The sequence below is a fragment of the Mastigoproctus giganteus genome, chromosome 7 (genome assembly GCF_048544385.1).
Source record: "Mastigoproctus giganteus isolate SK-2022 chromosome 7, ASM4854438v1, whole genome shotgun sequence".
Taxonomy (NCBI): domain Eukaryota; kingdom Metazoa; phylum Arthropoda; class Arachnida; order Uropygi; family Thelyphonidae; genus Mastigoproctus; species Mastigoproctus giganteus.
This window is the reverse complement of record NC_143581.1, coordinates 107,299,234-107,315,853: the sequence shown is the minus strand read 5'-3', so window position 1 is coordinate 107,315,853 and position 16,620 is coordinate 107,299,234.

The following is a 16,620-nucleotide window of genomic DNA, read 5'->3' as shown; positions in this document are numbered from 1 at the left end:
TAAGACTGCATCATTTTTTAGTACAGATCTGGACATTTTTTCAAAATAAATTTAAAGATTATTTGGGACAAAAAAACTTATGGAGTAATAATCTTAAATGTAAATAATATTTTGATAAATGTGTGTAAAAATAAAAAAAATAATTTCTTATTTATATGAGCTGCCTGCGACCTGGCTGTCCGTGTCTGTTTCCTGTTTTATTCCTTATCAAAGGAATTTGGGGTTGCCCAGGATGTGTGTATTTGCGTGAACTGTTAAATCTATATCAAAATCGCTGAAAGATGTTAGCAGCGTTCACTTCATCGCAAAATATTTAACAATACATACGAGGGGGTATCAAAAAGTTCGTACCCTTACCTAGAAATAATAGCCGTAGAAAGGTAAACTTCACAGGAACTTTAATCCTCTTCTATGTATTCTTGATGTATAGTAACAGATTTCTCCTGTATATGTTTGTTTAATGCCTTGATCATAAAAGTGCGCACTTTTGCCTGAAACCACGATTCCACTTCATTGATGATTTCCTAAGACGAATCAAAGCATGTCTTTAGTCTCCAGATTATACCTGGTACACCCAGCATTCGTCATTTGTCACCAACCGATCAAAAAAGCTCTCAACATCCGCATTACACAAATCCAACAGTTGGCGAGAACATTGCATTCGACATTGCTTCTGCAAAGGCGTCAGCAATCTTGGAAGTCATCGTGCGGAGACCTTAGACATGTGCAGATGGTCATGTAAAATGCTGTGGGCAGACCCATAACTAATTCCCACTGCATTTTCGATGAAATGAATTGTCACACGTCTGTCACTCAGCACCAGCTGCACAACCGTTGCAACCGTCTCACTGTCTGTGGATGTTGATGGCCTTCCTTCTCTTGGCTCGTCAAGGACACTTGTCCACACTGGAACTCCCGTTTTCACATTTTTAGAGTGTCATAGGATGGACAATTCTGCCCATACACAGCTTTCATTTCTTCGTCAATTTCCTGAGCTTTCTTGCCCTGCAAATGCAGGAACTCTTGATCACGACTCGATAGTCCACTTTGTCAACGATAGCGCCCTTCCTCAGCTTCCGGGCTTCAGCTCTGGTGTACGGGAAGAATGAAATTTCAGTTATTGAATATGTAGACAACTTATATTACAAACAACATCTTCCTACTGATGTTTCTTCTAGGTCACGGTACGAACATTCTGATACCCCCTCGTAATATACAATTTAAAACAAAATCCTGGTGAATATCCTAGGCAATATCTTTCAGGCAACAAACATAACTAATTGCCTTTGTTGCCCTCTATTCTAGATGCAGATTCTGAGATTGAGGCTAAACCGTGTGGATATCGAATTTTGGAATAATTCAAGGGCTTTCTATTTAACGTATTAAATTTTTAATTGCTTTAACCACGTAGATTACCTTACTTTTGTAGCTAAGTATTTAAAATTTTAGTGTTTGTTATCAATAATTTTTGGCAGAAAATATTTAAATCACAACTAAGACTTCACTTGTACTATGCTAAACTAAATGATAATTAACTACAGCTCTTCCGAGTTTATAGACAGATATTTTGTAATTTCAAATTGTATTTAAAGGAGATTATGAATTAATCTAGTAAACTTAGTCAACATACCAAAAGATGACTCGACGGACGGTGGTATTCTCAAGAAAAAAATGATGCAACGAGTTGATTAGCTCGTAATGGATGTAATACGTATGGGAAGGAGCTAATGTTTTAAAACCTGAACGAATTAATGAATTGGTGACGAAATTTAAAGGGTCCCGAGATACTACAAATGTTTTTGTCTGCAGTCCAGTCCTGCGCGGTCTACTGTATTAAACAAGACCCGCACCTGTCGTACTGTTTGAACCCCAACCTGGAAAATAATATAATTAATTGATAAAACGACGTGTTAATAAAATAACAAAAAAGAAACTTATTCATAATATAATTAATTTTGTAAATTTTTGGTAAGTTCCTGTGTGGAAACAAAACACCAACAGTTTCTGGCTTCGACTGTACTCTTCTTGCTTTTATTAGAAATCCAAATGCAGGAAAGGCTTTTGAAAGTTTTCACTTTTAGTGTCCATTCAATTTCTTGCAAAGCACTGAATGCAAAGTTTCATAATCGGAAGCAAGATAACAATAACATCAAAGAGGACGTACACGTATTTCAGAAAATTTTTATTATCTGAATGGATTGATTGAGGCTTCACTCAATATTGCCAGTAACGGAGCAGATGTCAGGGATTTTACAGAAAATGAATAGGAGCCTGCGTGTCGAGAAAAGTGACTTCAGGCGCTGTGTAATATGGTTGTAATAGGGTTTTATGTGCATCCGCTATTGCTAAGGCCGTGTTGCTCCATGTATACTGTCCGTAAGCTGCGTGTGTTCTGAGGTCGATTTTCTGTTTGCTGGACGAAAACCCGAGTATCCCGGAGAAAATGACACGCTACTGTTGCCCGAGACCGACTAACTCAGCCGTTGTGAAAAAGGACCGTGAAAATCCCTCCCTCAATGGTAAATTTTTCGTATCTGCGTGGAGAGCCTGAACGCTTTGCAGTTGCCGATTCCGCCGAAACCTGTTGGTTCGGTGGAGTCTCGTTTTCACGGTGCAACGTAATGGACCAGTTCTGAGAACAAAGAGAATCTGCTAACCACCCATATCCCGTACATTCGTCGTCGAGGCGAGCACCTTCGCAGTGATAAGCCTAATGTTCTACATCGTGACGGGAAGCCTTGTTATCTCGAGAGTAAATGCTAGTTCCGAAGTGCTACGGGGACTATGTCATCGATGTTTTTATGCCACCCACTTGAGAAGGCAATATTGTTTTGGGGCTACCGATCCTTAGATTTTGATTCCATACAGAATTGCTGGAATCAGGAAACGTTGACTGTAGTTCCTTGTGTTCGAAGATTACGAATGTGCAACAGATGTTTCTTTATCTACCACTTTAAACGATAAAACTTGAGGTACAGACCTTCAGTATAGTTATGTAAATGGAACTTTGGGCTTCGTTAGCAGGGATAAGGAGATGATTGTCCCCTTGCATAAGGCAATGGTCAGGCCACACCTTGAGTACTGTATATCGATCTGGAGGCCTCATTTTAGGAAGGATGTAACGCTGCTGGAACGAGTACAGAGAAGGGCAGCAAGATTGGTGAGGGGACCAAAGGGTTGCTTGATCTTACGAAGAAAGACTTTAAGTTCTGCAAATTGCAGCATCTGGAGACTAGGCACCTGTGAGATGATCTGATTGAGGTGTATAAGGCCTTCAGCCAGCAGGAGGGTGATTGCTGGCACAAACTTCCATCTGTCGTTGTGGAAGTTGATATCTTAAATTCAAGGCAGAACTAGACAAACATATGGAATGATCGGGTTTTTTTGTTTTTTTTTGGTTAATGCGGTATAAGCTTGCTTTTGAAGACTTGATTCGAATACCATATTGAATGTACGTTTTCTGAGCACGTCCAACTACCGTAATGGGAGAAGTACTCCGCCATTTGTATGAGTTTTTGGTTGGTTAATTTCACCATTAACATGTTGATTGTTGTCCTGGCTGTAGAGAGATATCAGTTTAATGTCATCTGCACAACACAAAATGTCTCCTCTGCCAATGCAAAGAGAATTCGCGAGAGTGTCCCCTCCTTCACAAACTTCCACGTTAACTTTGCGCATATAGGTGTTGCCACGATATTTCAGAAGCATCCTTTAAATCTAGAAAACTAACATCTTTATACACAATATACGTATACACTGAAAGGACAGAATTCGTGGGGTTCCTGGGCAACGCGACGCTGTCACCTCTCTCGCTAGTGGACGAACCAACTGCGTGGCAGGTATATAGGTATACTGCATTCACGTAGACTAATTCGATATCAGTATGGATAAACGTCGTGAGTTAACCGACTTGAAAGAGGAATGATAGTGGGTGCCCGATGCATGGGTTACTATCGCGGAAGTGGTCCAGAAATTGGCCCTATCCCCGTTCGACAGTATCAAGAGTGTATCGGGAATATGCCATTTCCGGAATAACATCTCATCTCGGACAGTGCTGTGGGTGAAGAAAAGTGGTGGATGAATGTGGACGTCGACATCTGTCTCGGAGAAATCGCTGCAGACTTCAACGAGGGATGTGCTAGAATGTCCACCAAGACCATCAGGCAATCATTAGCTGCAATAGGTTATGGGAGCCGCCGACCCACCAGAGTCCCATTACTAACACTACGACACAGGATTCGACGCCTCAGTTGGGCAAAACATTGGACCTTGGATGACTGGACACTGGTCCTTTGAGTCCCGTTTTCAGTCATTTCGAGCGGACGGGAGAGTGCATATCTGGCGGAAACTGCACAAAGCTATGCACCCGTCATGTCAACAAGGAACTGTTCAGGCAGGTGGACGGTCAGTAATGGTCTGGGGCCTGTTCAACTGTCACACACTGGACCCCTGGCAGGTCTAGACGCATCTCTGATCGATTCAAGTTACGTGTCCATCCTTGAAGACCATCTGCATCCTTTCATGGTCATTGTGCACCCACAGGACGATAGACTCTTTCAGCAGGATAATGCGCCTTCCCACAGAGCCGTAGTGACTAGAACATGGTTCGAAGAGCATTCCGCTGATTTCACCAGCCAAGATTTAGTGCCACAGATGTTACCACTAGTAAAAAGAGAAGAACGGGAACAGGAAGTTCTCATATGTGAATACAAAAAAAAAAAAAAAAAAAAAAGAGAATAAATAAAATGTCACCTCGTAATTAGTTGCAGTGGAAGGTCTATAGAAAGTCCAGCAGAAACTCCCCGTTCACTGGACGTTGAACCCTGTTTGAAGGTCCGTTCGAACTTTGGCTTCTCCACCTAGGAATGCGACGGAATTATGGACAGCGTTGCAGCAGGCATGGATGGAAATACTTGTGGAACGCTTTCGTGAACTATTGGACTCAATGCCTCGTCGTGTGACTGCCCTTATCTGGGCGGAAGGTGGGTCTACCCATTATTAGGCAAGTATCCCATGATTTCTGTTCACTCAGTATACTAATATAAAGATATCAGTAGTGTATAATTCAGATCGCACAAAAAATATACCTGATAATTTAGTAAATAAGTTTCGTATAAAAAAAAAATAATAGAAACAGTTCCTTTATAAGTGAATTGTAACATAAGAGGTGCAAGGGTTTTTGGTTAATTCCATTCAGGAGGAATGAAAAGCATAGTGGAACTTCTAACCGTGCAGGACAGTGGTTAGGTAAGTCGGCACACGATTTGCTCATGACAGGGGCATGAGACACACTTGCACCCTTTGAGAGCGACTGTACGATTAGGTGTAATTTGCCCATTGGGTGTAATCCGGGAGAAAATGACATGCTACTGTAGCATGAGACCGACTAACTCAGCCATTGTGAAAAAGGACCACGAAAATCCCTCCCTCAATGGTAAATTTTTCGTAATCTGAGTGGAGAGCCTGAACGCTTTGCAGTTGCTGATTCCGCAGAAACCTGTTGGTTTGGTGGAGTTACACCCATTGGGTGTAATTTGTCCATATAATAATTGGAAGTGTTGTAAACAAATTTAGGCTTTTGATCAAACCAAGTAGTAGTTGGGCTTACTGAGATTTGGTGCCACTCAGAAGAAGTTCATTTCGATGAATATTCTGTGTTTAAGAGAGATAGAGAAAGATGGAAGGTGTGGGGGAGTGAAGCTTGTGTTGTGAAATGACTTGCAATAAAAATGATAGTGGACTATGTTACAGACCAAACAACTCAGAGGAGTATGATGAACATCTCTAGGAATCAGCTAGCAATAATCTCATTATGGGCGACATCAACCTACCTCTATACATTGGAATACAGAGACCGGAAATACACTATACGATAACACTTTTTTGAACAAACCGAATGGGTGATGGCTCTAAATATCTGAGCTTTAATTATCACTGAGGAGCCAAACAAGAAGATAACCAACAGCAGTCAATGATCACAACACCATAAAAAATTATTATATTTAAAGAAACCCATGTGGTCAAAGGTAAAGGATAACTTCAAGAGAAGGGGGACTACAAAGGAATGTCACATTTCTTGGCTCGATTAACTGGACAGATTACTGTATGCTGTCTTAAAATATATCCTACGAGAAACAATCAAGAGACATTTAGCTCCGTTATCTTCGGAGCCATAAAGTTATTCGTTCTAGTAGTCAAATTTTGGAAATGTAAGATGGGGAAATCGATGACGGATGAGGTTAATTATTTAATTCAGCTAAACGAAATAACATGGGACATCGACAGTTACGTCACTCCGATTTGTATGAGCATCATGGTATGCAACAAAGCCACTGACGGAGTAAGAGAAACGCAACAGGATGCGAAGTTCTCATATGTGAATACAAAAAAAGAAGAGGATAAATCAAATAGACACCTCAGTTGCAGTGGAAGGTCCATAGAAAATCCAGCAGAAATGGCAAATGAGTTACTTCAGATACTTCTCGGCGGTATTTTTAGTTGAAAGGAAGCTCGAGTCTTAGGAATATTAACGAAGACGTCATGCAACTCCGGGAAGAATCTCTCAGACTGCAGATTTGCTAATTTTTCCCAAATCCGGGGAAGTGCTGCCAAAGAGGAGTTGAGTGATTACAGGCCAGTGAGTCTTCTGTGGTAGGAAGGATCACAGAGTTCGATTAAGGATGCATTCAATTTGTTTTTTTTTTTTTTTTTGTTTTTTTTAATTTGTTGTATTTATTTGTTAGAGATCAGGGATCTCTAAACCATACAACAGCTATCAACGACTTAGGCCACATTGCGCCGTTTATAATATGTCTGTAAATTGCGTGTGCTCTGTTGTCGATTTTCCTGTTTGCTGGACGAAAAAGTAGCGTTTCCGGGAGGAAAACCATGCTACTGATACCAACTAATTAGCTGATACCAACTAATTCAGCCAAGCTGTGGAAAGGGCCCAGAAAAATTCCGCACTTCGTCAACGGGATTCGAAATCATGTATTTTCCATCGAGTGCTGGGAGGACGATCTACCAACTGTGCTACCCGGGAGGGCAAGGATGCGATTAAGGACTATCTCGACAAGGATGGTATCCAATAGAAACCAGCATGGATTTGTTGAAGGAAGGTCATTCCTGACCAATCTGATGAATTACTATTGTATAGCCACTAAACAGCTGGATGCAGGTAACAATTTTGATATGTATTCTAATTTTCATAAATGGTATTGACGGAGTGGAGTATTCAAAGGAAGCTGTGGAAGTTTGAAGTAATTTGACGCAGGAAGCGTGGTTAACAGTTCGAGCTAGACCATATTTCTTTTTCACAAGGACTTAGAGGGTTGCATAATGATCCGATAAAAATGGTAATTAAAGTTTAGTGGCTCTAAATGTAAAGTTATGCATTTGAGGGAGGCAAATCCTATAGTCAAGCATAAGATAGAAGAGATGAAGCTAAACTGGTTCTAGACGAAAAAAAAAAAAAAAAAAGATTCAGTTGCTGTGATTGAATCTGCTTTGAAAGTTTCCATGCTGTGTAAGCAGGCAGCTGGGAAGGCCATATAGTGCCCTTACAATGATTTTTAGGATCTTTGCAGTAGGGAGAAGGACGTCATTATTGTTCTACACAAGATTTTGGTTAGACAGCATTTGTAGTAGCGTATTCAGGTCTATAGAACGAGCCTAGGAAAGGCAACTTCTGGAGAGGGGTCAAAGAAGATTAGTGCGAGTGCAAATCAATACACAAACGAAGAACCGCTTATAAAATGTGGACTGCAAAGTTTGACAACTGGACGTTTAAGGAGAGATCTGATTGAGGTGTATAGAGCAAGAACCAGAGAAGGGGGGAAACAAATATAAAATCTGAATGAAGAACAGAAAACTGAACTTCATGAAATTCATTTGTGGGCAATGTGTTGTTGGATACTGGAACAGCTTACCTCCCTACGTGAGTGAGGCAGTAAGTCCTAGCTGATTTCAAAGGGAAACATGATGGATACTGTTAGAATGGAGAATATCATGAATCCGGCATCCCCAGACACAATACACAGCAGATTCTAAAAATTATGAATACATCCTACGTATTGTACATGTATATATACTCTGTGCTGCCATTTTATTAGGTACACCTACCTAGTAGCGTGTTGAGCCTTCAAAACAGCCTGAATTCGTCTAGGCATGGATTGAACAAGATGCTGAAAACGTTGTGCAGGAATGGAGTACCATGCAAATATGAGTGTATCACGCAGTTCCTTGAGATTCGCCGGCTGTGTAGGCCTGCAGCGAACAGCCCTTTCCAGCTCATCCCAAAGTTATTCAATAGGATTGAGACCCAAACTGCAGCAAAGAAAAGTCATTGTCGTATTCCTGGAGCAATTCCATAGTGGTTCGGGCTTTGTGCACCGGCGCATTATCCTGCTGGAAGTAACCATCTGACAGGATAAACTGTCAACAACGATGTTTAGGTATGATGCGGCATTCAGACGTGAATCTATGGGTATCAATGGACCCAACCTGTGCCAAGAAAACATTCCTCACACTATAACTCTGCCCCCACCACCTTGCACAGTAGTCGTCAGACATGACCTATCCATGGATTCATCTTGTTTTCGCCAAATTGTGAGCCTTCCATCAACATGTACCACGAACTTGGACTCATCAGACCAAGCAACTATTTTCCAATCCTCGATAGTCCAGTGCTGGTGTTGCTGTGCCCACGGGAGTGCTGTCTTGTTCTTCATTGATAACAAAGGTACGCAATGTGGCCGTTGGCTGTTGTAGCCCATTCACGACAAAGTGCGACTAGTGGTCCGTTGCGATATTTTGTTCTGCGCACCAAGGTTGTATTCTAACGTGATGTGCGACATTGTGGCTCGTCCGTCTGTTTGCTTGCACAATTCTAGCCATCCTCCTATGACCTCTCTCATCAACAAGCGATTTTCTTCCACAGGAGTGCCATTGAGAGGATGTTTTCTGTTCGTTGCACCATTCTCGATACACCCTCGAAACTGTGGTGCGTGAAAAGTTCAGGAGAACTGCCGTTTCAGAGATGCTTTGTCTCTGAAAATAATAATATCACGATGTGAAGTTCTGTTTCACTTTGACATTGCTATTAGATACAAAGATTCCAATGCCTCTGACTCGGTGAAATTAAGACAGTAATGGTTCTGTTTCGCTGCGGAAATTAAGAATTTTAATGTGAATTCGGGCACCAGTTACTATTCTAAACGTAAAATTCGAGCATACGTATACTTCTTAGTGCAATAAGAGACGTAGGTAACACAGTATGAGTCTCCCCCACTTAAAATTCACTGATCATAATGTATGCGTGCACAGTGGAGTCCATAAAGTTCTATAAAGCTAGAAGCTGTCTTGAGTGAGTCAGTTTATATATGCGTTTAGATCAAGAAAAGTTTATATTTGCACGCTTTCTCTATACTGTGACACAAAAACTTGAGTGAGTCAGTTTATATATGCGTTTAGATCAAGAAAAGTTTATATTTGCACGCTTTCTCTATACTGGCATTACTGCTACAACTGTGGACGAATACCACAAAAAAAACTGAAAAGGAAAGGGGGGGGGGGTGAAGAGTGCTATTATTAATATAAACCACAAATAAGAGCGCATTTAATTAACATTGGTCTCCTTTACTACTTTTACCTTTTACTGTGCGTGTGAGGGATTTGTAATGAAGTACCTGAACAGTGAAGTTTTTAATGTCAGTTTCCCTTAATTTTATTTAAATTAGTTATGACAGTGTAAAGTTTAATATAAAAAAATGCACACTACAATATATATTAAACATTTACAGCAAAAAATATTGCAATGATTAATAACTGTACTGATTTTCATCTCAGTATCCTCTACGAAGGTTTTATCACTGCCTTACACAGACGTGGCATTCTGGTGATTAATGTTATGTGTCTTGACTAACATGATTCCAAAGATCTGCAAGGTTCTGGACAGACTTCGCAGAATTAATGATCTAGATTAACCCACAAAAGCTCTATTGGGTCTAAATCAAGCGATTGGGACCACGGCATAATTTGCAACCCCCCCCCCCCCCTCAACACACTCCTGTTTTTTAATTACTAGAAAATCCCTCGACAGCTTCAAGTTATGTTTCGGGTCGTCGTCTTGTTGTTGTAATATAAAATTTCTTCTACAAAGGCGAAGTCTAGAGGATATTGCATTACGTTCAAGAATGTTTTTGTAGCCTTCTTTTCTTAAAATTCCTTCAATTCTGACACTCCTGATCCCGTTTGACCCTAAACATACTTTACATTTCACTTTACACTCCAGATCATCGGTACACGACATTACACATCTCAAGCTGCATACTCTTTTAAATCTCTGGCCTTTACAGCGAACTGTATCAATCACAACGAAAACTACGCTGAGATGGGAGAAACCCCTGGTGCCGTTTGACCCTAAATACACTTTACACTCCAGATCATGATGGAACCACCATCTTGCTTGATTGTAGGCACTAAACACTGCAGCACTGTTTTTATTTTCACTTGATCGTCTCTCTTAAAATCTATCCTTGCATCCAAAAATTTCAAATTTGGATCCATCCGTCCATAGTACGTTTATCCATTCTTCAAATGTCCAATGATGATGTCTCTTAGCCCAAGCAAATAATTTCTTTTGATTTTCCGGTTTTAATAAGGATTTTCTGACCGCTACAGTCCTGCTTGATTAAGACGAAATTTTACAGTGGATATAGATACCAGCTCTCTCTGTTCCTATTAAACTCAACTCGGATTTCAGTTGCATTAAGTCGTCGATTGAGTTTAGAAAGAAGTGTTATGATCTTATCTTGTTCTTCTGTTGTTAAAATTGTCGTCCTGATCGTGGTTTGTCTTTTAAACTGGCAATCTCCTTGAATCGCCGAATAGTAGTTTGCACTCTTTTAAATGAAACACCTAGTTTTTTGTCAATAGGTCGCATGGAATAACTTTCTTTATATAGAGTTATAATAGCACTTCTTTTTTCAACACTCAGTTCTTTATTTCTTGCGAAGTTTATAACGAAACACATACTGTTTTATAACAAACTGACACCAAACACTCTTTCTGAATGAAGTTAAAACTCCTCAATTTATATTACTGCAAAATATTCTAGAATCATCTACAATCTTCTATACTATTGAAACAATACATCCATTTTCTATAATATTCTAGAATCATCTACAACGTTCAGAAATCTTCAACAATGTTCTACCACAATCAGGAGTCTTCTACACCTTTCTGGAATATTCTAGAAATTTCCTAAATATTATTTAATTAAGAAACGAGATTCCAAATTTTAGGAGGGAGTGTAAATTTTCCGAAAAAAAATAGAGGCTTAAAAGCATCATGATAGCTGATGACAAAATTATTTGTCATCATTTTGCATTAATTGTGGGGTCGCGAGCAACTTAGAGAAGGTCGGAAAATTTTTTTTAAAGTTTGCCTTAGGTTTTAAATTATTATTTTTCTTTGTTCGTTTATTTCTAATAAACCTGCTTTATTTTGTTAAGCTGTAACGTTCTATTAATAATTATAATTATAGTGGATAAATAATTTAATAATTAGTAAAATTATTAATAAATATGATAATTACGATTATTAAAAGTAAGTGGAATATTTATTATTATTATTATTTATTCAGTCTATTGCTTCTTTACAATCACCCCCCCCCCATCCCCCGAACAGCATGCAAGCTAGAAGGGTGCAAAAAGAGTACTTACAAAATATAATTGCAAAAATATATACAATGACAGTATTGATCTTCAGAGATATTTACAATTATTATTTCGCACGTACATAACTGTAAGGAATTGGATAAATTGGACTTTAGATAGGTGAGTTCTAGAAATGCAAAGAGAACGTTACTGATTACTCGGATCAAATAAGAATGCACAGTTTTGGTTCTTTTTGCTGGACATTCCGTAAGGGTTTAGGTGTGGCCCGCTCAAGGCTGCGAGAAAGGTTCTCCTGGATTGCTTTTTTGATGTCTTATTTCAGGTTACTTTGTGCGGATCAATATCGAGTTGATTAAAATATTTTAAGGTGTTTGCTGGAAACATTGTTCAGGCAGGCTACGTTGTAGACTTTCATCTTGAAGGGAAACTGAGAATTCTGTCTGCTTCTGTGACAGGATCCGGGACCTGTAACAATTTCATATATGTTGGGAACATCAACCCTTCTGGGCAGTAATTTCGATAGAATAACGATATTTTTTGCTAGAACGAGGAGCTTCAAAGGTGTCATGTCTAGGTTGGTGTGTAATGTCGATCGGGGCATAGTGAACGGCATCCTTCGTGTGCGGTTTAGTAATCTTAAAATCCAATATTCAATGTCAAATATCTTTTCTTTGTGGCATGCTGGTGCAAAGAGAGGGATGGGTGTGAGACATCTTGTTATATATAGGCATATTAAGGACACGTCACGGTAACCTTGTAATTCCTGCCGGATTGCCCAAAATGTTGCGTATGTTTTGTTTCTATTTTGGCGGAAATGCTCCTGAAAATGTAAGGTTCTCATCCCAGGTAAGGCCAAGGGCTGTGTGAAATGGGACTTTTTTTTTACTAACTTGCCATTGATGTACTCCTGTTTATTATTTTTTTAGCACCTTTCGTGAAAGTCATCTGTGCGCCGTCTCATCATGATTCAGTTGCAGCTCAGCCATTGCAAGACATTTAACAAGGAAATCTAATTCGTGGGAGATATTTTGGCTGATTTCCGGTGGACTATCAGAAGTGACAAACAACTTTAGGTTCTAAAAGTGCAACAAAGAGGTAGCTGACATCACGCCATCCTGAGGATGCTCCTCCTGACATTGATGGTAGCATAATATGATTAACTGAGACGATTCCAGAAACGAAAATAAGTATCTGGAGTAGTCAACCAGAGATTTAAAAGTAATGTCGAAGGAAATAAAGTATTAAAATTATCGAAGACAGCTGTGGTATCGAAAAATGACATCAATCAGCAAGTTTTTGTCTATAGTTTTCTCTCTGTTCTGAAGAGTGTTTCCAGGAGATTTTAAGTTGTAGATCTGTGGTTAATAATTCTATGTAGGTTAGGAGGCTGATTAGAGAAGTAGTGGTTGATTATTGCAGGATGAGTGAGTTTTTCGAAGACCTTTAGTAAGTTGCATCCAATAGAAATTGGGCAGAAATCCTTAGGTGATTTTGGATGTTTAGATTTAGGATTGGGTTTAACGATGTAAGTTTGCCAAATCTATGGGGCGGATCCAGGTATGAGAATTTTCTGATAGATGTATACAGTGGCGGATTCAGGGTAGGGACACCGGGAAGCGTGCTTCCCCCTGTCGTTTTTCGGAAAATATGCACCAACCATTTAAATTCCCTTTAGCTACAAAAAAAGTTTTTTTTTTTTTTTTTTTTTCATTGTTTAGAACATAGAATTTTTTCTATTTTTGCATTGTTGGCTCAGCTATTTTCAACTGACTGCAGTTGGCAACACTGATGCTGATGTGATCGCCATTCTAGTTCGATGCGTCACGCAGTTTGGTCGTGCGTAATGCTTTAAAGTAATTCGGAGTTTAGCTGTGTACCTGTGTCCGCCTGTCACATTATGTTTGAGTATCACATTTGTTTTGTTCTGTGCATTATTTTGTGCCTTGTGTGTATGCACAAAAACAAAATGGTGCACCCCTGTCACAAATGGTGCCCCTCCTGTCATTTTTTCTGGATCCGCCATTGGATGTGTAGTGTACCAATTCATTACATTTATTATTTGGCATTTTTCGATCACAATGTTGTTTACTCTGGTTGCGATCCAAGTGCTGCATTAGTTTAGGGTAGGGGAAATACGCTGTTCATCGTTCTCAAATGAAAGAAAGGTTTATCCAGGTTTTGAAGAGTTTACTGTCCATGTCACATTGGTTTCTATACCGTGGATATATGTCCTGCGGGATTGTTTGAATCTTGAAAGAAGATGGCGATGGTATGCTGCCTTTTGGTGTTTGAAAAATTTTGCACTGTCTCTTTTATAGATCTCATGGTCAACGAGAGATCTGGACTTTAGCAATTTTATGTAGGATTTCTGTTTTTGAATAAACATCATTTTGGTGAGATCGTTGAACCAGTTCTTGGTTTTATCTGAAATTCTGGCTCTCTTGAAGGCTTCCACGATATTGATCATCCGCAACTGCTCAGAAAGATAAAAAGTTGAACTTTCAATGAACATATTACATAGGCGTTCCCAGTTGCAAGTGGTCAGGTGTTGAATGATGCTTTGCGGTCTTAGGAATTTAATCGAGAAGGTCAGTTGACTCAGGAGTGTTGGAGCGGGGTCCCAGTTTTGATTTGAAATTGGCGGCTGATGGTCAAAGTTAAAAGAAAAGGAGCTGGGTAGCTTTGACAGATCCTACAGGTTGTGGTATATTAAATCAAAATCTTTCCGAACTCTAATCTCAATGAAATCATTATTTTTCTTTTTATCGAGGGGTTACGGTATTGCAAAGGTTTCAGAATTCCAGCATTAAGCAATTAGTATATGTACACTGTGCTGCCACTTTATTAGGTACACCCCTGCTGTGCACACAAATGGTTTGTCCCACAACGTTGCAAGTCACATGACCACAGTTGTGGATATAAATGCAGCCGAACAACCTTTCCAGTATCAGTTAAGCGTGCAAACCGTAGCAAGAAGATGTGCTGGACAAAGCATCTCTGAAACGGCAGTTCTCCTGAACCTTTCACGCACCACGGTTTCAAGGGTGTATCGAGAATGGTGCAACGAACAGAAAACATCCTCTCAACGGCATTCCTGTGGAAGAAAATCGCTTGTTGATGAGAGAAGTCAGAGGAGGATGGCTAGAACTGTGCAAGCAAACAGACGGGCCACAATGTCGCACATCACGTCAGAATACAACCTTGGTGCATAGGAAAAAATATCGCAACGGACCACTAGTCGCACTTTGTCGCGAATGGGCTACAACAGCCGACGGCCACATCGCGTACCTTTCTTATCAATGAAGAACAAGAGAGCACGCCTCTTGTGGGCACAGCAACACCAGCACTGGACTACCGAGGATTGGAAAACAGTTGCTTGGTCTGACGAGTCGATGGTGCCTCATGTTGATGGAAGTCTCAGAATTTGGCGAAAACAACGTGAATCCATGGATACGTCATGTCTGACGACTACTGTGCAAGGTGTTGGGGGCAGTGTTATGGTGTGGGGAATGTTTTCTTGGAGCACGTTGGGTCCATTGATACCCATAGATTCACGTCTGAATGCCACATCGTACCTAAACATCGTTGCTGACCAAGTGCATCCGTTCATATTGACAGTTAATCCTCAGTCAAATGGAAGTAACCATCTGACTGAGTGTTCTTTGTGCACCGGCGCATTATTCTCCAGCAGGATAATGCGCCGGTGCACAAAGCCCGAATCACTATGGAATGGTTCTAGGAACATGATAATGACTTTTCTTTGCTGCAGTGGCCCGCTCAGTCCCTGGATATCAATCCTATTGAACAACTATGGAATGAGCGGAAAGGGCTGTTCGCTGCAGGCCTACACCTCCGTCGAATCTCAAGGAACTTGTTCAGCATCTTGCTCAATCCATGCCTAGACGAATTCAGAGGCTGTTTTGAAGGCTAAAGGAGGCTCAACATGCTACCAGGCACGTGTATCTAATAAAGTGGCAGCACAGTGTAGATATACTCTTGACAGTGTTATACATAAGGAAAAAAAGTAAACGCAGGACTGCCGTTTTCGAGATATTTATAGCGGCGCGTCGGGCCTCAACTACTATACCGCTTTAGAACTCACTTAAACCTATCTTCTTGCACATTTTCGTACGGAATTATGCATATAACATCACTACGTATCTGCCTATCTGCTTTTTATTGCAATGAGACACTGATGCTGTTACTGAAGGAGCACTCCATTTCATTAAAAGTGTGTACCTAATAAAGTAGGTACTGAGTGTATATAAACATATTTCCATATACTGTTATCCGTCAATAATTTTGAAGAATATAATACTCCTCTTTAAAGTTATCCGACCAGAAGGCCTTCAATATATGCAGAATGCGCAAAAATAACTTTTCACGATGAATTTAATTTTTGTGAATGATGTGAATAAATATTTATTTATTACCTCAAGGGAGTATAAAATATTGCAAGATTTGTTTGGGGCAAAGGATCCATAACTCAATCCAAGCGGTCGATATGGCCACCTTCATTTCCAATTACACAGGCTAGTCGGGAAACAAAATTACTCAGAGATATTAAAATGCTCTGGATCAATATTAAAAATTTCTCTTCTAATTGCATGTTTCAATTATAATAAATTCGAAGGCTGGATCTTGTAAACATCGTATTTCAAAAAGCCCTATAAGTAAATACGGGCTTTGCGGAGGGAGGCTATTTAATATTAAAACTGTGACCAAAGAGATTGTCGAATACATTCCTGGCGACGCCAGCTACACATCCATTGAATACAAGAGGACACCATTCATCTAATTCAGGTAAAACGATGCTTGACAACATCCTGACATAACTTTTCCAAGTTTTCATAACAATTCGAAGCCCCATTACCGATGTTTCACTAATTTTTGATTGATAAATGATGTTTTGAAAACCCACCCTGTTCACACAATTACTTGC